Source organism: Salvelinus fontinalis, chromosome 4, assembly GCF_029448725.1.
Source record: "Salvelinus fontinalis isolate EN_2023a chromosome 4, ASM2944872v1, whole genome shotgun sequence".
Taxonomy (NCBI): domain Eukaryota; kingdom Metazoa; phylum Chordata; class Actinopteri; order Salmoniformes; family Salmonidae; genus Salvelinus; species Salvelinus fontinalis.
The window spans coordinates 57,679,663-57,699,533 of record NC_074668.1 but is presented as its reverse complement, the minus strand read 5'-3'; the positions used below and the strand labels follow the sequence as shown (position 1 = coordinate 57,699,533).

The 19,871-nt window shown below is 44.4% G+C and overlaps 1 protein-coding gene across 2 annotated transcripts in view; it reads left to right on the top strand.

Annotated features, from left to right (window-relative positions):
• Window positions 1-19,871, top strand: part of LOC129854042 (xylosyl- and glucuronyltransferase LARGE2s) — a 242,808-nt gene that overhangs the window by 84,748 nt on the left and 138,189 nt on the right. For both annotated transcript variants that reach the window (XM_055920660.1, XM_055920659.1), the window contains exon 2: window positions 11,487-11,593. The gene's annotated coding sequence lies outside the window, so the exon portion shown is untranslated. The remainder of the gene's footprint in view (window positions 1-11,486; window positions 11,594-19,871) is intronic.

Sequence of the window (19,871 nt, the reverse complement as noted above, 5' to 3'; positions counted from 1 at the left end):
CTGTAACTGTAAAAGCCTTGGTTTCATGCATGTTAACATTAGAAGCCTACTCCCTAAGTTTGTTTTACTCACTGCTTTAGCACACTCTGCCAACCCGGATGTCATAGCCGTGTCTGAATCCTGGTTTAGGAAAACCACCAAAAAAACTGAAATCTCCATCCCTAACTATACCATTTTCTGCCAAGATAGAACTGCCAAAGGGGGCGGAGTTGCAATCTACTGCAAAGATAGCCTGCAGAGTTCTGTACCCAAACAATTTGAGCTTCTACTTCTTTAAATGCACCTTTCCAAAAACTTCTCTCATGGTTGCCGCTTGCTATAGACCCCCCTCTGCCCCCAGCTGTGTCCTCACACCATATGTGAACTGATTGCCACCCCATCTATCTTTTGAGCTCGTGCTACTAGGTGACCTAAACTGGGACATGCTTAACACCCTGGCCATCCTACAATCTAAGCTTGATGCCCTCAATCTCACACAAATGATCAATGAACCTACCAGGTACAACCCCAAATCTGTAACCACGGGCACCCTCATAGATATCATTCTAACTAATACCCCCTCTAAATACACCTCTGCTGTTGTCAATCAAGATCTCAGCGATCACTGCCTCATTGCCTGCATCCATAATGAGTCTGCGACCAAACGACCACCCCCCATCACTGTCAAACTTCTGCGAGCAGGCCTTTCTAATCGACCTGGCCGGGGTATCCTGGAATGACATTGACCTCATCCCATCAGTAGCTTCCTCTGCGCCGGGGCCCAGTCCAGGCACGGCTGCCAGCCCAGCTCCTATGCCGGAGCCTTCCTCTGCGCCGGTGCCCAGTCCAGGCACGGCGGCCAGCCCAGCTCCATGGCCGGAGTCTTCCTCTGTGCCGATGCCCAGTCCAGGCATGGCGTCCAACCCAGCTCCAGGGCCAGAGCCCTCCTCTGCGCCGATGCCCATTCCAAGCATAGCGTCCAGTCACGCTCCAAGGCCGGAGCCTTCCTCTGCGCCGGTGCCCAGTCCAAGCACGGCATTCAGCCCGGCGCCATGGTCGGATCCGGGGTCTGGGGGGGCTACGACCCGCACCGGAGCCGCCACCGACACTTGTTACCCCCACTAACCCCCCCATTTGGTTTCAGCACCCCATGTTGGTGTTTCGTTTGGTTCCCAATTAGTGGCAGCTGGTAATCATTTCCTCTAATTGGAGATCAAATTTAGGTAGCCATTTTTCCAATTTTTGCACCACTACTTTCACGTTTCGTTATTGGTTTATTGTTTTTGTTTAAAGTTTCACCGTAATAAAGATGTGGAACTTCAATCACGCTGTGCCTTTGCCCGCTCATTACGACGATCGTGACACCTTCCCCAACGCGCCATTTTCCGCCTGAAACTCCCGAAGTCATCCAATTGTTATGAACATATTTATGCAGAGTTTGGCGACGTGCATCTCCGACATCTATTAATAAAGATTAATTATTCAACTGATTATTGAGGAAATTAACAAATGATGGTGCACTGCATTATTGTTTCATGTTAAAGACTTGGTAGCTTATTATATTGGAGTGAATGTATTGTTTTCTAACCTCATCTGGATGGATCCATAATGAATTACTATGGGAATAAATATCACTGAATAACAGAACAATTTGAATAAAGCAGGCTAATGAAGGGAACAAATTATTGCTTACTGAAACTCCCAAAGTCATCCAATTGTTACAATAGTATTTGAAGCAATAGCCTACCCGTGTGTGGTCAACTATTTCAGCACCGTTTTGTGCTGCCCTGAGACAAGCATGGGGACTGGTCTTGACAAATCTATGAGATTTTTATTTTCATTGAATCTCTATTTGGGTATTGGTTAGCCTACAATTAGGGTGTGGAAATGTTAGGATTCACTCGCAGTCACTTAGTAGCCTACTCCCAACCAGTCACGTTGTACAGTGCCATATTTTCCCAAAAGATTTCTTGGAATAGAAACACCATAATATTAATCAAATTAAAGAAGCTACATTTCTTAAAATCAATGCCATATACTATGTTCTTACAAAGATGCCCTCCAGTGGTCAAACTAGGACTAACCAGGATTAATGGCAACAATGGCTGACACTTAAATAACGTGCCATAGAATTCTGCGGCAGCCCGCAAGTGTGCTGCGGTACGACACGACTTTTAAACACTAAGTTCAATTGCCCTGGGGGGTACAAACAAAGGATCCAATTCGAGAAAGTCGTATTCCTGGTCGTAATACTGTTGAGTTACCACCGCTCTGATATCCAAAAGTTATTTCCGGCAGTATGTAATAACACAAAAAACATCCTGGGCTAATAATGTAAGAAATAACACACCCCCCAAAAAATAATACTGCAAAGTTCATATATTGTGAATGATATATTGCTCCACTTACAAATAAAGGAGAGAGTGAGAGAGTGTGTGTGAGAGAGAATATTTGTCTGTGCATCACTCGACAACCATGGACCATGAAGTTAAACACACTTCACCCGGACATAAACACAGTATTTTACAGTGGACACTTCACCAAACACTGCACAGCCCGAGTCAGCAGAAACAGCCTCTCTTGGCAGTGTAGGGACAGTTCGAAATGTGCTATTTTCACATGACCCTCCACTTCTACTGTAAAATAAATTATTAACCAAATGACTACGACTGTAGCATCCCTGTGTTTTTCTAAATGTGGAGATCAACTTTGCCTCTTCAGGATGCTTTTGTGGCACAGTCGATGCCACGCAGGGCTACAGGCCAGAAGGTTGAGGGTTCGCCGACCACCACGGACGAGCTCACTCTCCCTGCCTGTTTCATTGCACTACGATCCGAGCCGGTTGGAGACAATGATCAACTGGGGGCAAATCTGATTTTCAACATTTTGATGCCGTAATTATAATTATATAAAATATATGCAAATCATTTTCCACCAACAGGTTTCTGTGCCAATGCACCACGCAACCAATACAAAAAAGCCTACTGACTTCGGCACATCCATATCATGGTTTGCGTTTTCAACACCACAGTAAATAGACTGTCAATCTCGACAAACAGAAAATTCTTCCTTCTCTACCTTGGTCCCGTTAAGCAGCTGATGTTTAGGCTGCAACAGCTCAGCTGCGAAGTGGTAGGCCATACCACTTGGGGAAAGCCATATTCTGTTTCTGCATGACAATGCCTCCGTGCACGAAGCAAGGCCCATACAGAAATGCGTTGTTGAAATCTGGTGTGGAGGAACTTGACTGGCCTGCCCAGAGCCTTGACCTCTACCCCATTGAACACTTTTGGGATGAATTGGAACACCGACTGTGAGCCAGGTCTAATCGCCCAACATCTGTGCCCGACCTCACTAATGCTCTTGTGGCTGAATGGAAGCAAGCTCCCTGCAGCAATATTCTGCACTACAGAAACACCTCTAACCAAACAGTGCATGCACACTGAATTGAAGGTAACTTCACTTTTCTTTTCCCAGAACTCAAACCCTGATGTGGTTTAAGCATTGTTGTGAATAATCAATAATGATCAAACAACCAACTTGACAGAGCTTGAAGAATTTTGAAATGAATAATGGGCAAATATTGCACAATCCAAGTGTGGAAAGAGACTTACCAGAAAGACTCACAGCTGTAATCGGTACCAAAGGTGCTTCTCCAAAGTATTGACTCAGGGGTGTGAATACTTATTTAAATGAGATATTTCTCTATTTAATTTTCAATACATTTGCAAGAATTTCTAAAAACATGTCTTCACTTTGTCTTTTTGCGGTATTGTGTGTAGATGGGTGGAGAAATGTTTTATTGAATCCATTTTTGAATTCAAGCTGTAACACAAGACGATGTGGAATACGTTGAAGGGTATGAATACTTTCTGAAGGCACAAGGGGGAGTTGAAGTACAATTCTTACAAACTTGTTTTGGCTGGTCTGTATCGTATTCTTTAGCTGTTTGAGGCTGCTGTTCAACCATGATGTGCCGTCATAACCGAAGTGACAATGTACTAGCACACTTTCCAGAGTCCCTAGGGTGTCTTTAGCTAGGTTTCCATCCAATTGAAAACAGATGTTCATGTTAATATTCCAAGATCTGCATTAAAAACAATATCTGCATTTTTTCCATCAAATGTACTTGTTGCACATAAAAATAACTTTTGCTGTTAAATTCCCATGTACCGAATTAAAACTCAGTGAAATGGGTTTCCATCACATTTTCACCTTTAGGCCTACTGATGGTTTTGTCACACACAAAAAATGTGCATAACTCTGGTATTGGCTAATGCGCACTAGCCAACATCTTTCAGATACAGTGCGGGTATAGCCTATAACATGATGAGCTTATTACGGACAAAAGTTTGAGAGAACTTTTTATTGTCAAATGGCAGCCAAGCACTGAGCATCATGTCACCAGAATAAGACCCTCGATACTCATTGAAAGTAGTGTCAAGCTCGTCACCGTGCACTTTCACCGTCCTGTGAAGTTAATCACAACTCATTTTATATGTAGACTAATAAACTGCATGCTTTCCCATGATGTCTTGAAATCTTTATCCAACATGTACTTTACTCGCATGAAAAGGTAGAATGGAGACCTTGTTATAATGTCAAGCCATTTTGAGGGTACTGGAATTATGCAACGTGTGTACGCCTACAGGAGACTTTTGAAGTAGCCTAATCAGATTAAAACATTGTGACTGGTTGTGTTTATGCCACATGTTAAAAGCAATGCATTTGACAAGTTAAATTATACATATTTAAGCTGAATTGAAGCAGTAGGTTCTAGGTGCGCGAGGAAAAGCTGCTCGGACACTGGACTGAGAGTGCAGGTCCTCTTTGTCCTTTATAACTTCAGAGAAACATCAAATGAGAGAGCGAGGTAATGGATGCGTGCTGTAATGGATGGGTCCTCTGTTTCCTGCTGGCTTTACTACCGCACTTAGTGCACTCTGCGGCGTTTCAGAGGCTGAGGAAGACAAAGTGTTATAGAGTTACAGAGAAACAGTGTAAAACGTAAGCGGACACTGTGCAGGGTTTTGCACTTACTATATATTAGCTGTGTTACAGGAAGTGAAGACAATAATAGCAATGTCCTTTCTATGTACAACAAACATGTCTGTTGACTTTACTGGTGAAATTGTGAGAGAGAGTGAGACCATCTGTGTCCTGTATGCAATTCAGACAAACTTCCCATTTATAGTGCCTCTCTTTCTAGCGGTTTCTTCATGGTTTTACCTCACCAGTCACCTTCGGCAATATGTGGAGTTCAGATGTTACGGTGTCCACCAATTTTTATTTATTTATTTTATTTTTATTTCACCTTTATTTAACCAGGTAGGCTAGTTGAGAACAAGTTCTCATTTGCAACTGCGACCTGGCCAAGATAAAGCATAGCAGTGTGAACAGACAACAACACAGAGTTACACATGGAGTAAACAATAAACAAGTCAATAACATGGTAGGAAAAAAGAGAATCTATATACAATGTGTGCAAAAGGCATGAGGTAGGCAATAAATAATTACAATTTAGCAGATTAACACTGGAGTGATAAATCATAGTAAAATAAATAAAAGCAGTATGGGGGTGAGGTAGGTAAATTGGGTGGGTAGTTTACAGATGGACTATGTACAGCTGCAGCGATCGGTTAGCTGCTCGGATAGCAGATTTTTAAAGTTGTTGAGGGAGATAAAAGTCTCCAATTTCAGAGATTTTTGCAATTCGTTCCAGTCGCAGGCAGCAGAGAACTGGAAGGAAAGGCGTCCAAATGAGGTTTTGGCTTTAGGGATGATCAGTGAGATACACCTGCTGGAGCGCGTGCTACGGGTGGGTGTAGCCATCGTGACCAGTGAACTGAGATAATGCGGCACTTTGCCTAGCATAGCCTTGTAGATGACCTGGAGCCAGTGGGTCTGACGACGAACATGTAGCGAGGGCCAGCCGACTAGGGCATACAGGTCGCAGTGGTGGGTCGTATAAGGTGCTTTAGTAACAAAACGGATGGCACTGTGATAAACTGCATCCAGTTTGCTGAGTAGAGTATTGGAGGCTATTTTGTAGATGACATCGCCGAAGTCGAGGATCGGTAGGATAGTCAGTTTTACTAGGGTAAGTTTGGCGGCGTGAGTGAAGGAGGCTTTGTTCCGGAATAGAAAGCCGACTCTAGATTTGATTTTGGATTGGAGATGTTTGATATGAGTCTGGAAGGAGAGTTTGCAGTCTAGCCAGACACCTAGGTACTTATAGATGTCCACATATTCTAGGTCGGAACCGTCCAGGGTGGTGATGCTAGTCGGGCGTGCGGGTGCAGGCATCGAACGGTTGAAAAGCATGCATTTGGTTTTACTAGCGTTTAAGAGCAGTTGGAGGCCACGGAAGGAGTGTTGTATGGCATTGAAGCTCGTTTGGAGGTTAGATAGCACAGTGTCCAGGGAAGGGCCGGAAGTATACAGAATGGTGTCGTCTGCGTAGAGGTGGATCAGGGAATCGCCCGCAGCAAGAGCAACATCATTGATGTATACAGAGAAAAGAGTCGGCCCGAGAATTGAACCCTGTGGTACCCCCATAGAGACTGCCAGAGGACCGGACAACATGCCCTCCGATTTGACACACTGAACTCTGTCTGCAAAGTAGTTGGTGAACCAGGCAAGGCAGTCATTAGAAAAACCGAGGCTATTGAGTCTGCCGATAAGAATATGGTGATTGACAGAGTCGAAAGCCTTGGCCAGGTCGATGAAGACGGCTGCACAGTAATGTCTTTTATCGATGGCGGTTATGATATCGTTTAGTACCTTGAGCGTGGCTGAGGTGCACCCGTGACCGGCTCGGAAACCGGATTGCACAGCGGAGAAGGTACGGTGGGATTCGAGATGGTCAGTGATCTGTTTGTTGACTTGGCTTTCGAAGACCTTAGCTAGGCAGGGCAGGATGGATATAGGTCTGTAACAGTTTGGGTCCAGGGTGTCTCCCCCTTTGAAGAGGGGGATGACAGCGGCAGCTTTCCAATCCTTGGGGATCTCAGATGATACGAAGGAGAGGTTGAACAGGCTGGTAATAGGGGGTGCGACAATGGCAGCGGACAGTTTCAGAAATAGGGGGCCCAGATTGTCAAGCCCAGCTGATTTGTATGGGTCCAGGTTTTCCAGCTCTTTCAGAACATCTGCTATCTGGATATGGGTAAAGGAGAAGCTGGGGAGGCTTGGGCGAGTAGCAGCGGGGGGGGGGGGCTGTTGGCCAAGGTTGGAGTCGCCAGGTGGAAGGCATGGCCAGCCATTGAGAAATGTTTGTTGAAGTTTTCGATTATCATGGACTTATCAGTGGTGACCGTGTTATCTAGCCTCAGTGCAGTGGGCAGCTGGATACAGGCAATGAGGCAGTGATCGCTGAGATCTTGATTGAAGACAGCAGAGGTGTATTTGGAGGGCAAGTTGGTCAGGATAATGTCTATTAGGATGCCCATGTTTACGGATTTAGGGTTGTACCTGGTGGGTTCCTTGATGATTTGTGTGAGATTGAGGGCATCAAGCTTAGATTGTAGGACTGCCGGGGTGTTAAGCATATCCCAGTTTAGGTCACCTAACAGAACAAACTCTGAAGCTAGATGGGGAGCGATCAATTCACAGATGGTGTCCAGGGCACAGCTGGGAGCTGAGGGGGGTTGGTAGCAGGCGGCAACAGTGAGAGACTTATTTCTGGAGAGATTAATTTTTAAAATTAGAAGTTCGAACTGTTTGGGCATAGACTTGGAAAGAATGACAGAACTTTGCAGGCTATCTCTGCAGTAGATTGCAACTCCTCCCCCTTTGGCAGTTCTATCTTGACGGAAAGTGTTATAGTTGGGTATGGAAATCTCAGAGTTTTTAGTGGCCTTCCTAAGCCAGGATTCAGACACGGCAAGGACATCAGGGTTGGCAGAGTGTGCTAAAGCGGTGAGTAAGGCAAACTTGGGGAGGAGGCTTCTGATGTTGACATGCATGAGGCCAAGGCTTTTTCGATCACAGAAGTCAACAAATGAGGGTGACTGGGGACATGCAGGGCCTGGGTTTACCTCCACATCACCCGAGGAACAGAGGAGTAGTAGAATGAGGGTGCGGCTAAAGGCTATCAAAACTGGTCGCCTAGAGCGTTGGGGACAAGGAATAAAAGGAGCAGATTTATGGGCGTGGTAGAATAGATTCTGGGCATAATGTGCAGACCAGGGTATGGTGGGGCACGGGTACAGCGGAGGCAAGCCCAGGCACTGGGTGATGATAAGAGAGGTTGTATCTCTGGACATGCTGGTCTCAATGGGTGAGGTCACCGCATGTGTGGGGGGTGGGACAAAGGAGGTATCAGAGGTACGGAGAGTGGAACTACGGGGTCCATTGCAAACCAAAACAATGATAACTAGCCTGAACAACAGTATGTAAGGCATATTGATATTAGAGAGAGACATACAATAAGGCATAAAGTGATTGCAGGTCATGATTGGGAGAGCTAGCTAAAACAGCAGGTGAAATAACAGCAGCTAGTCAGCTAACACAGCAACAGAAGGTAAAAATGGCGATGACTGGGCAGAGAGGGTCGGATTAACTACACACAGATCCTGAGTTAAGGCACAGAGCCGACAGATAAAACACAAATAAACAGAATGGAGTACCGTGAATTAATGGACAGTCAAGCAGGCATCAGCTATGTAGCCAAGTGATCATAGTGTCCAGGGGGCAGCCGTAGATGGAGTAGTGAGGCCTCCACTAAGCTAGCACGCGTTTAAAGTTAGTAGCCCGGGGGGGTGGTCTGCTCAGACGGAGGCCGGTTGAGGGCACCGGTTGAGGGCACGTCTGCAAACCAGACGTGGTCGTGTCGACAGAGAATCCAAGCCGGATAGCGATGGCGAAAGAGAGGTTGTGAATTGTAGAATTGTGTTTGCTAACTGGTGCTAGCTTCCTAGCTGCGCTAGCTGCAAGATAAGCTAGCAGTTAGCAGACCGGGGCAGGCAAGTTAGCCTTTGGGGGACGTCGCGATGGGGGGGAAATCTGTTTTTGCCTCTTCGTGCGGTGACGTCGATAGACCAGTCGTGGAATTAGTAGGGTTCCAGGTAGCTCTAGGTAGCTAACAGGCCTAGTAGGTTAGCAGAATGGGCCTTCAGCGGGCGTCACGCCTGAGGGGCCTGTTGGAGTCCCCGGGCAGATTATGTCGGTATTCCAGTCGTAGAGGATAGGCGGGGTTCCGTGCTCCGTACCGGCAGTAAATGGGTCCGGGTCTTGTAGCCCAGGAGTGGGCTTCAGTGGTAGCACAGGAGCCCTAGCCAATTAGCTTCAGGCTAATTGGTGCCTGCTCCGGTGCCTGCTCCGGGATGGAAACGCTAGCCAGGAGTGGTCACCCGGGATTGTGGTTAGCTAGTTGCGAAGATCCAGATGAAAATGTTCAGAGTTTGCGGTAGGAATCCGGGGATATGGAGAGAAATAGGTCCGTTATGCTCTGGTTTTAGTCACGTTGTTCGAACTAGCGAGAGCTTCCCGAGCTAAAGGTTAGCTGATGACCGCTAGCAATGGTTTGCTAACTGATAGCTGGTAGGCAGTTAGCTGGCTCTCTTCAGTAGATGGATTCCAGATCAGAAGTAAATAGAAATACTTTAGAAAAAAGCAGATCCACGCCACATTGGGTGAGGCGGGTTGCAGGAGAGTATTTAGAAGTTGAGGTTTAAGAAAGTATTTTTAAAAGATATGCGAAGAAAAAGATGTAAAAAGATATATACAAGGGACACGGGACACGACAGCACAAAGACGTCTACACTGCTACGCCGTCTTGGCTATATTTCTAGAACATGTGAAGAAACAGGCGAAAACGACGTGTGATTATCTTCCTACCTGTAATACAGGCTTTTCCCACTGACCAAAAACGGGTTGAATCAATGTCGTTTCCACGTAATTTCAATGAATTTACATTGAACCAGCATGGAATAGATGTTTAATTGACTTGTGGGTTCTATGCAGCAGTCAGAAATGTGACCTCCCTCTCTGACTGTAGGCTTAATGTGTCTCATTAGGTCTGACATTTCCTGCTTGGTTTTCCTGCTCCTCTTTATTCGATCCACGCCGCCTGGTTGGGGGGGGGGGGGTTAAGAACATATCATAATGAGCCCCCCTCCTCCTGGGATAAACACGCCACCTGGCAACATGGACACGTAATGATGGTTTTGTGGTATAAGCTTGGGCTTGGTCTGCACTTGCTGGTGTGTGTGTGCTCGCTGCTCAGGTGTGTGTATTTGTGTGTGTACTGTGGAACGTCGACTAGTCAAGCTCCAGTGGTCTGCCAGCTTGGGTTAAATCAAGTGTGTGTGTGTGTGCGCACATGCGTATGAGAGAGAGCGTGCGGTCTGTTTGTGTGTGTGTGTCTGTCTCTGTCTGTCAGTCACACACCTTCCTCAGCCCGTTGAACCACATGGCTGCCTTCTCCAGATCAAACTGATTTACTATGGACCAGTCTCTTTCATAGTCCAGACAGTTTCTTATGGATCATGTTCATTTATATCACTCCCTTTCCCTTCTCTCTCTCTCTCGCAACTGTCGAAGTTATCCTTTACATGACACATAAAAGTTAATTCTCCACTCTGGTGACCCTATTCCACATCCTAATTCCCTCAACACTCCTTTTACAGTACGTATTTTCATACAATTTCTATTCAAATCGTATTATTTTTCCTCACCGAAACATCTCTCCTCCTCTCTCAACCAAAGCCGGTGCGTTCTTTTATCCGCGTGAGGACGTCAACGTTTTGATCTCTGCATTGTGACTGATGTGTTGACGCTGCTCTCTCAGAGCGCTACTCAGATTAGCATGAGAATACAGCACAGTGCCTCTCTCTCTCTCTACAGAATAATTCAATTACATGAATGTGATTAGCTTCTGAGCTTCGGCTCTGTCCTTTTTTTCATTTGGAGCTTTTGGATAATTCATAGGCATTGTTCCTGACTCGCATTTAACCTGTTTATGCTTTTACCCCAACCTCCCTGGTGTCTATCAAATATCTTCAAAAAGATACATTTTCCTAAAATGAATTCTTCCAAAAGAAAATAAGGCATCAGTTTGAGCTTCTTGATGAAAGGTTGTGAATATTTTAGGAGTTTGCGTACGGTGCTGGTAAGAGGTTTTCTTTGCAATCAGAAATCATAGAGCCATGACTACGTGGAACTCTATTCCACATCAACTAACTGATGCAAGCATTAAAATTTGATTTAAAAAAAACTGTGAAAAATGCACCTTATGGAACAGCGGGACTGTGAAGCAGGCAGACACAAGGATACACACACGATAACATGCGCACTATACACACACGTACACATGGATTTTGTGTTGTAGATATGTGGAGGTGGAGTAGAGGCCTGAGCGCACACACCTTATTGTGTTGTGAAATCTGTTATGAATGTAATGTTTTTTAAATTGTTAATTCATTTTGCTCTGCATTATTGCTCAGTTAATGGGGATCCATAATAAACACAAATACAAAATGGCTTCCCTTTCTCTTTCCTTTTAGAGGTCAAGCTTTCATTTCTGAAGAGGGGGAAAAGGGCAGTGAACATTGAAGACAGAAAGCTGAAACTTGACAACTGCCTCAGCCCCCTGTGACACAGAACATTTCTGGTAAGCGTACTCTTTCTTTTTATCTCTTGCCTGCTCTCTTTCTCTCTCTCTCTCTCTCTCTCTCATTCTGCAACCCCATGCTCCTCTGCATTTCCATCTCTGTCTATATACATGTATATCCCTCTCTCCCGTTCTGTCCTCCCTCGAGGTAGCTTGGCCTTTCAGAGGCAGCAAAACATTGTTGAACGTTGTATGATGGTCTTACCTTGGTTGCACCCTGTTCTCCTCGGATGACCTGGCTATCTACTGTACTGTACTTTTCTAGTGAAGTGGACTGGACTGGACAGTTGAACTGGACTGGGGCTAGGACTGGTCTATACAAACTATCCATACCTAGTTATCTGTTGTAATGTTGTTATCCACTGCAATGTGTCCATTCCACAGAGTGCAGTGTATGATGAGGTTGCCCCTTTAGATGCTGATCTAAGGTCAGTTTTGTGTTTCCCACTAGAATTGGGGAAAGAGTAAGCTGATCCTAGATCTGTTCAGGGAACTTGCCCAGGCTCATTTGCACTCAGAATCCTTTGGGGGTCTTAAATGTTTTAAGAGCTTAGAGGGACAGAGTGCACTATGGGCAGCAGGTTTTTTAATGACCACTTAAGACTGCACACACACACACACACACACACACACACACACACACACACACACACACACACACACACACACACACACACACACACACACACACACACACACCAACCATCCCAAACTCAGGGTCTCTCTTCCACCTGAGAGAATCTCCCAATGTCTCTCAAAGCTCACTGATGCTTAGCTCTCCCTCTGACCTCTCTCTCTCTCTTCTATTTTTCCTCCCCTCACTTTCCGTCTCTCCTCTCCTCCGGTTCCTGGGGTTTAAAGAGCGAGGGGAGACTGTTCTAACTTCTGAGCAAACCTATGGTTCATTGGACAGGCCCTGGCAAAGGGCAGCACACTTATATAAGCCTAGATAGAGCACTTAGTAAAAGTTAGACATTGAGCCGTGCACCCCCTTTCAAAAAGTTTTACAGGTCTGGTTTGCCCCTTGTAAACAAAAATATAAACGCAACAAGCAACAATTTCAAAGATTTTACTGTGTTACAGTTTAAGGAAATCAGTAAATGTAAATACATTTATTAGGCCCTAATCTATGGATTTCACATGACTGGAAATACAGATATGCATCTGTTGGTCACAGATACCTTAAAAAAATGCAGGTGCGTGGATCAGAAAACCAGTCAGTATCTGCTGTGACACCATTTGCCTCATATAGCGCGACACAGCATCTTCACATAGAGTTGATCAGGCTTTTAATTGTGGCCTGTCAATGGCTGTGTGGAGTTGCTGCATATTGGTGTGGAGTTGCTGCATATTGGTGGGAACTGGAACATGCTGTCTTACACATCGATCCAGAGCATCCCAAACATGCGCAATGGGTGACATGTCTGGTGAGTATGCAGGCAATGGAAGACCTTGGACATTTTCAGCTTCTAGGAATTGTGTACAAATCCTTGCGACATGGGGCATTATCATGCATTATCATGCTGAAACATGGAACTAACACTTCAGATGTTGCGTTTATATTTTTGTTCTGTGTAGTTTACACAATTCTAGTAGTTTATGTACAGCTGGTGTGACACCAGAATGAGAGGGGTTTTAAGCTGTTAGCTTTGTTATTTAATGATAGTTGATTTAGTGTTTGAAGTTTGAGAAATGGGTGTAGGTGTAGGATGTACTGTTAATCTGGGTTAGCTTGGTTCCAGATCTGTTTGTGCCGGTTTACCAACTCCTATGGTCATTGTCAATAGGAGTTGGCAAGACCGCACAAACAGTTCTGGGACCAGGCTAGATACTGGCATGCCGTCACAGAGGAACTCCCGCTGATCCACCTGACAACGAGATTACTGTGGTGGTGACAGCTGTTCGATTGTCCAATGTTGCTTCAGTAACAGGGGGACCCTGTCCCTCACATCCTTCAGAATGACTGTTGTCTGTAAAAAAACGAAAATAAAAAAAAGAATTTCAATTCCGAGGGGTGTGTTGATATGGGGTTGCTAGGCAACATTCTGTGACAGTGTCTTTAGGAGCATGTTCTCTGGGCCATTGTGTCCCAGCTGGGTGATCATCGTTGAATAGTACAAAGTGTGTGTGTGTGTACGTGTTTATCTTGGTTGAACATGGTCTGTGATTTCATTCATCTTTGAACAACAGGAGGGGACCGCTTTGACTTTATACGCATAAGCTTTGGCTGCAAACTGTTTGAACTAGTTATATTACTCTTTCTCTACCCCAAACCTAAAAGACCAGCCAACACCCCTCTAGACACCCAGCTGTGCACAGTCTGCACTCCCTACTGAAGCTGTAGTTTAAAGCCTATGAGGATTGATTGCCCCCAGACACACAACTGTCACTCTCTGGCTGGAGGCTCTTCATTTTTTTATGGCTGTAGATTGGGCAAGCTTCAGGGCTCTTTAGATGCTGTTGGAGTGTTGAAGTGTTTTCTAAATGTCATGTTGCTGGCTGTTGGGAGATGTAAGGGGCTTTTCCCATATGACGCGTGCCATAACCCTGAGACTCAGGGACTGTTGGACATTCTAGAGAAGCACACTCATGCACACACACGAATTCCGTCTGATCAAGGGGTGGCATAACCCTAAAACTCCAAGAATGGAGAGGGAATCAAGACTGATGGGAATGAGAGGAGCAGGAGAAGAGAGGAGTCAAGAGGGAATAAGTCAAAGATTGGAGAGGGAGTTGATCAAGCACAGGAGAAAAGAATGAGTGAATTCTGAAGAGAAGAGGGAGTGAAGAAAAGGGATGGAGTCGAGGAGAGGGAATGAGTCAAGAAGTGGAGGGAGAGGGAACGTGTTGATAAAAAGAAAGGAATTGAACTGAGGAAAGAAGAGAGCGTCCTGGTCTGAAGGGACACTACAGCGTGCCAGAGGACTGGGCCATCTGATTGGATATGGTTCAGTTGTAGACCGCTTTGCACCCTGGGAAAAGTAATTTGACAACTCCAGACACACAGCTCCAAATACACACACAGTATTGCACAGCAAAACTTGTGGGGACATACAATTCAGTCCCATTCAAAATCCTATTTTCCCTAACCTGTACCCTTAGCCTAATCCTAACCCTAACCTTAACCCAAAAACCTAACCTTAACCCTAGCTCCTAACCCTAAAACTAACCTGAGCTCCTAACCCTAGACCTAATTCTAACCCCAACCTTAACCCTAAACCCCATAGAAATAACATTTGACCTTGTGGAGACCAACAAAATGTCCTCAGTTGGTCCAACTTCTGGTCCCCACAAGTGTAGTTAAACACTACAACACACACACACACCTATCCAGATGTTTGTGTGGGGTATCCAGAGTATCAGCCTTAATAGACATCATTAACCCTACTGGTGGGACTGAAGTAGCAGCCTGTGTGTGAGTAGCAGTAGCTGGATAGAGTAGAAGAACCAGGTGAAGAAGACTGATTATAAAACCAAGTAAACATAAGCAAGACAACAAAGAGATATTCATTTTTCTCAGTCTACCTGTATCTCTACTGAGCCTGTTTGGCTGTCTTTGCTCTGTATCCAATTTTCAGTCTTCAAAAATAATTTTGTTTTAGCTTACCTCAAAGTTCTGAAAATTGGAACATAGGTCGAATGTAGGATTTATGAGTAGTCAAAGCAAGACGAGACAAGATTGCACAAAACAATCTGTAATTTGAGTCTCTCATGTGGAACCCAGAATAAAAATTCACTGTCTTAGCAGATAGGGGGAAAGCTTGAGCTTAACTAACTAGCTGTGTGATATGTTCTCTCTCTGTAATATCTCATTCCTGACTGCTTGTTAATCAGATTCTCTGGTGTGTGTGTGTGCCTGCCTGTGCGCTTGCATGCACGTGCACATTTTTGTCTGTGTGTGTATGCGCATGTGTGTGTTTCTTCCCGAACAGACTTCCACTGGCTCATTAATTGTTATTTTATCCTAACTCTCAGATAAAGACATTCTCTATTCACGGCAGTGAATACATGATAATGTCGTTCCACTCAATGAGGAACAAGCTGACTTCTGAATGGAGGAACAAGGCTGAATAATCAACCGTCATCTTGATAGTTTCCCTTCTTCTACAACAGTGGGTTGAATGGAGTGGATGGAAGTTTTAATTTTCTCTGAAGATATCTATCGGGGAAATAATGAAAACAACTAGGCTGTGTCCTATCGGCCCTATTCAAAATTGGTGCACTACATAGGGAATAGGGTGCCATTTCGGACACAGCCCCTAATGTTCTAGTTTTAATTTCTAGGCAGGATTGGGGTGTGGAGGTGAGCTCTGGGTTTGAAAGGGAAAGTGAATGGAATCCCAACTCTCTGAAGCTCACTTTGAGGTTATGAAGTGAAGGAAAATGTAATAGTTTAGTCACGGTTCATACCAATACCAGAGATGAATAGATTTTGATCATACCTCATCATTCTTAAATGGAAACTGAGCCAAACTGAGCAATCGGAGGAGAAGGTCCTTGGTCAGGGAGGTGACCAAGAACCTGATGGTCACTGACAGAGCTCCAGAGTTCCTCTGTGAAGATGGGAGAAACTTCCAGAAGGACAACCATCTCTTTAGCACTCCAGCAATCAGGCCTTTATGGTAGAGTAGCCAGGCGGAAGCCACTCCTCAGTTAAAGGCACATGACAGCCCGCGTGGAGTTTACCAAAAGGCACCTAAAGGACTCTCAGACCATGAGAAAAAAGATTCTCTGGTCGGATGAAACAAATGGAACTATTTGGCATGAATGCCAAGCGTTACTTCTGGAGGCAACATCCCTACGGTGAAGCATGGTGGAGGCAGAATCATGCTGTAGGGATGATTTTCAGCGGCTGGGACTTGGAGACTAGTCAGGATCGTGGGAAAGATGAACGGAGTAAAGTGCAGAGAGATCCTGGATGAAAAGCTGCTCCACTGTACTCAGTACCTCTGACTGGGGCAAAGGTTCACCTTGGAATGGTGCTCCCCATTTCAACCTGACAGAGCTTGAGAGGATCTGCAGAGAAGAATGGGAGAAACTACACAAATACAGGTGTGCCTCTCTAGGTTCCTCTAGGTTTCTTCCTATGTTCGGGCCTTTCTAGGGAGTTTTTCCTAGTCACCGTGCTTCTACACCTGCATTGCTTGCCGTTTGGGGTTTTAGGCTGGGTTTCTGTACAGCACTTTGTGACATCAGCTGGTTTAAGAAGGGATTTATAAATACATTTGATTGATTGATATGTAGCTTGTTTTTGGTCACAGGTCCAGGAATGGCTGAAGAAATGAAACATTTACCTGGAGCTAACTCTGCAGATAGCACTACTGGGTGATTTGAAAGTCATGGTCAATCGATCAGTGGTATGATAATAGTTTTAGCAAAACATTTTATCTTTACTTTACAATCTCTAGAAACTATGAGAATAGAAAAGTTCATAACTTTTGTGAAACATCACACCAAATTTGAAAAATATATGGCAAATAGAAATCCAATATGGATGGTGTTAAGAGATAGATGGGAGGGGTTGAATGGAGCTGAAGGGTGGGACTAATAACAACAAGATAACTAATGTAAAATATACTGTGTCCGTAAAATATATACAGGTTCATAACTTTTGTGAAACAGCACAGTGAAAAATATATGGCAAATAAATCAAACTGGATGGACATCAGAAATAGATGGGAGAGGTTGAGGGTAGAGGAAAGACAGGACTAAAAACAAACAAAATATAACTATTGTAAAATAGATTGTGTCTGTAAAATATTTATAGTATGTATAAGCTGGAAGTAGAAGCCTAAGTGTTGTTGTTCATTAGTTTACTCCAATTAGGGGAGGGGTGATAGGTTTAGTGGAAAATAATAAAGTTTTTATTTTTATTTTTTATATTTGTGCATATATGTATGTATGTATGTATGTATGTATGTATGTATGTATGTATGTATGTATGTATGTATGTATACACATATATACAGTGGGGAGAACAAGTATTTGATACACTGCCAATTTTGCAGGTTTTCCTACTTACAAAGCATGTAGAGGTCTGTAATTTTTATCATAGGGACACTTCAACTGTGAGAGACGGAATCTAAAACAAAAACCCAGAAATTTACATTGTATGATTTTTAAGTAATTAATTTGCATTTTATTGCATGACATAAGTATTTTAACACCTACCAACCAGTAAGAATTCCGGCTCTCACAGACCTGTTAGTTTTTCTTTAAGAAGCCCTCCTGTTCTCCACTCATTACCTGTATTAACTGCACCTGTTTGAACTCGTTACCTGTATAAAAGACACCTGTCCACACACTCAAACAGACTCCATCCTCTCCACAATGGCCAAGACCAGAGAGCTGTGTAAGGACATCAGGGATAAAATTGTAGACCTGCACAAGGCTGGGATGGGCTACAGGACAATAGGCAAGCAGCTTGGTGAGAAGGCAACAACTGTTGGCGCAATTATTAGAAAATGGAAGAAGTTCAAGATGATGGTCAATCACCCTCGGTCTGGGGCTCCATGCAAGATCTCACCTTGTGGGGCATCAATGATCATGAGGAAGGTGAGGGATCAGCCCAGAACTACACGGCAGGACCTGGTCAATGGCCTAAAGAGAGCTGGGACCACAGTCTCAAAGAAAACCATTAGTAACACACTACGCCGTCATGGATTAAAATCCTGCAGCGCACGCAAGGTCCCTCTGCTCAAGCCAGCGCATGTCCAGGCCCGTCTGAATTTTGCCAATGACCATCTGGATGATCCAGAGGAGGAATGGGAGAAGGTCATGTGGTCTGATGAGACAAAAATATAGCTTTTTGGTCTAAACTCCACTCGCCGTGTTTGGAGGAAGAAGAAGGATGAGTACAACCCCAAGAACACCCTCCCAACTGGGAAGCATGGAGGTGGAAACATCATTCTTTGGGGATGCTTTTCTGCAAAGGGGACAGGACGACTGCACCGTATTGAGGGGAGGATGGGTGGGGCCATGTATCGCGAGATCTTGGCCAACAACCTCCTTCCCTCAGTAAGAGCATTGAAGATGGGTCGTGGCTGGGTCTTCCAGCATGACAACGACCCGAAACACACAGCCAGGGCAACTAAGGAGTGGCTCCGTAAGACGCATCTCAAGGTCCTTGAGTGGCCTAGCCAGTCTCCAGACCTGAACCCAATAGAAAATCTTTGGAGGGAGCTGAAAGTCCGTATTGCCCAGCGACAGCCCCGAAACCTGAAGGATCTGGAGAAGGTATGTATGGAGGAGTGGGCCAAAATCCCTGCTGCAGTGTGTGCAAACCTGGTCAAGAACTACAGGAAACGTATGATCTCTGTAATTGCAAACAAAGGTTTCTGTACCAAATATTAAGTTCTGCTTTTTTGATGTATCAAATACTTGTGTCATGCAATAAAATGCAAATGAATTACTTAAAAATCATACAATGTGATTTTCTGGATTTTTGTTTTAGATTCTGTCTCTCACAGTTGAAGTGTACCTATGATAAGAATTACAGACCTCTACATGCTTTGTAAGTAGGAAAACCTGCAAAATCTGCAGTGTATCAAATACTTGTTCTCCCCATTGTATATTTACAAGAAAATATATGTATGTATACACATATATATATTTACAAAAAAATATATGGACGATTGGAAATGATGCACACAATTACATTGATGGAAGCTACACTCTATCTGCAATATTAAAGCCGCAATATTAAAGCCGATCTACCCCCCCCAATTGGATTCTGATACAGGTGCAGTGGCAACCCGTCATTCAGGTCAGGTGGGGCAGTCCCTGTTTTGAGCCCCACACTTTTAGGTAGAAAAATGATGGTGGGGCTAGCAAGCAGAAGATAGTGTTGTGCCTGATTGGCTCAGATTTCTGTCGCTCATGGGACAGTAGGTCATCCCCAATTCTAAGGTTAGAGCTCAAAAATGTTTGCCCCCTGAGGAAGGCACAGTGATGCTGAAATGTTGGTAAATACCCATTCAATTGCTGCGAGATTATACATGAGTGTGCGACTTTCTTTATTTTGATAGTTTATTGCCCCATGGGTTCTGCTATAGAGTTACAGTATATTAGAAGTGACCATCCAAGAAGGCTCAAGGTCATTGGCCACAGATAGAATGACATCAAATCCCATTATAGCTACAGTAGCTTTGGTTGGACTGATCATGTCAACATCATACTTTCAAAATCCTAGCTAGCAAGCTAGCAGTAGTCGCCGTGAATCAAGTCGGCAATCAAATCCTTTTCAATCATTGTCATTTGAAGAGAAATTAGAGATAAA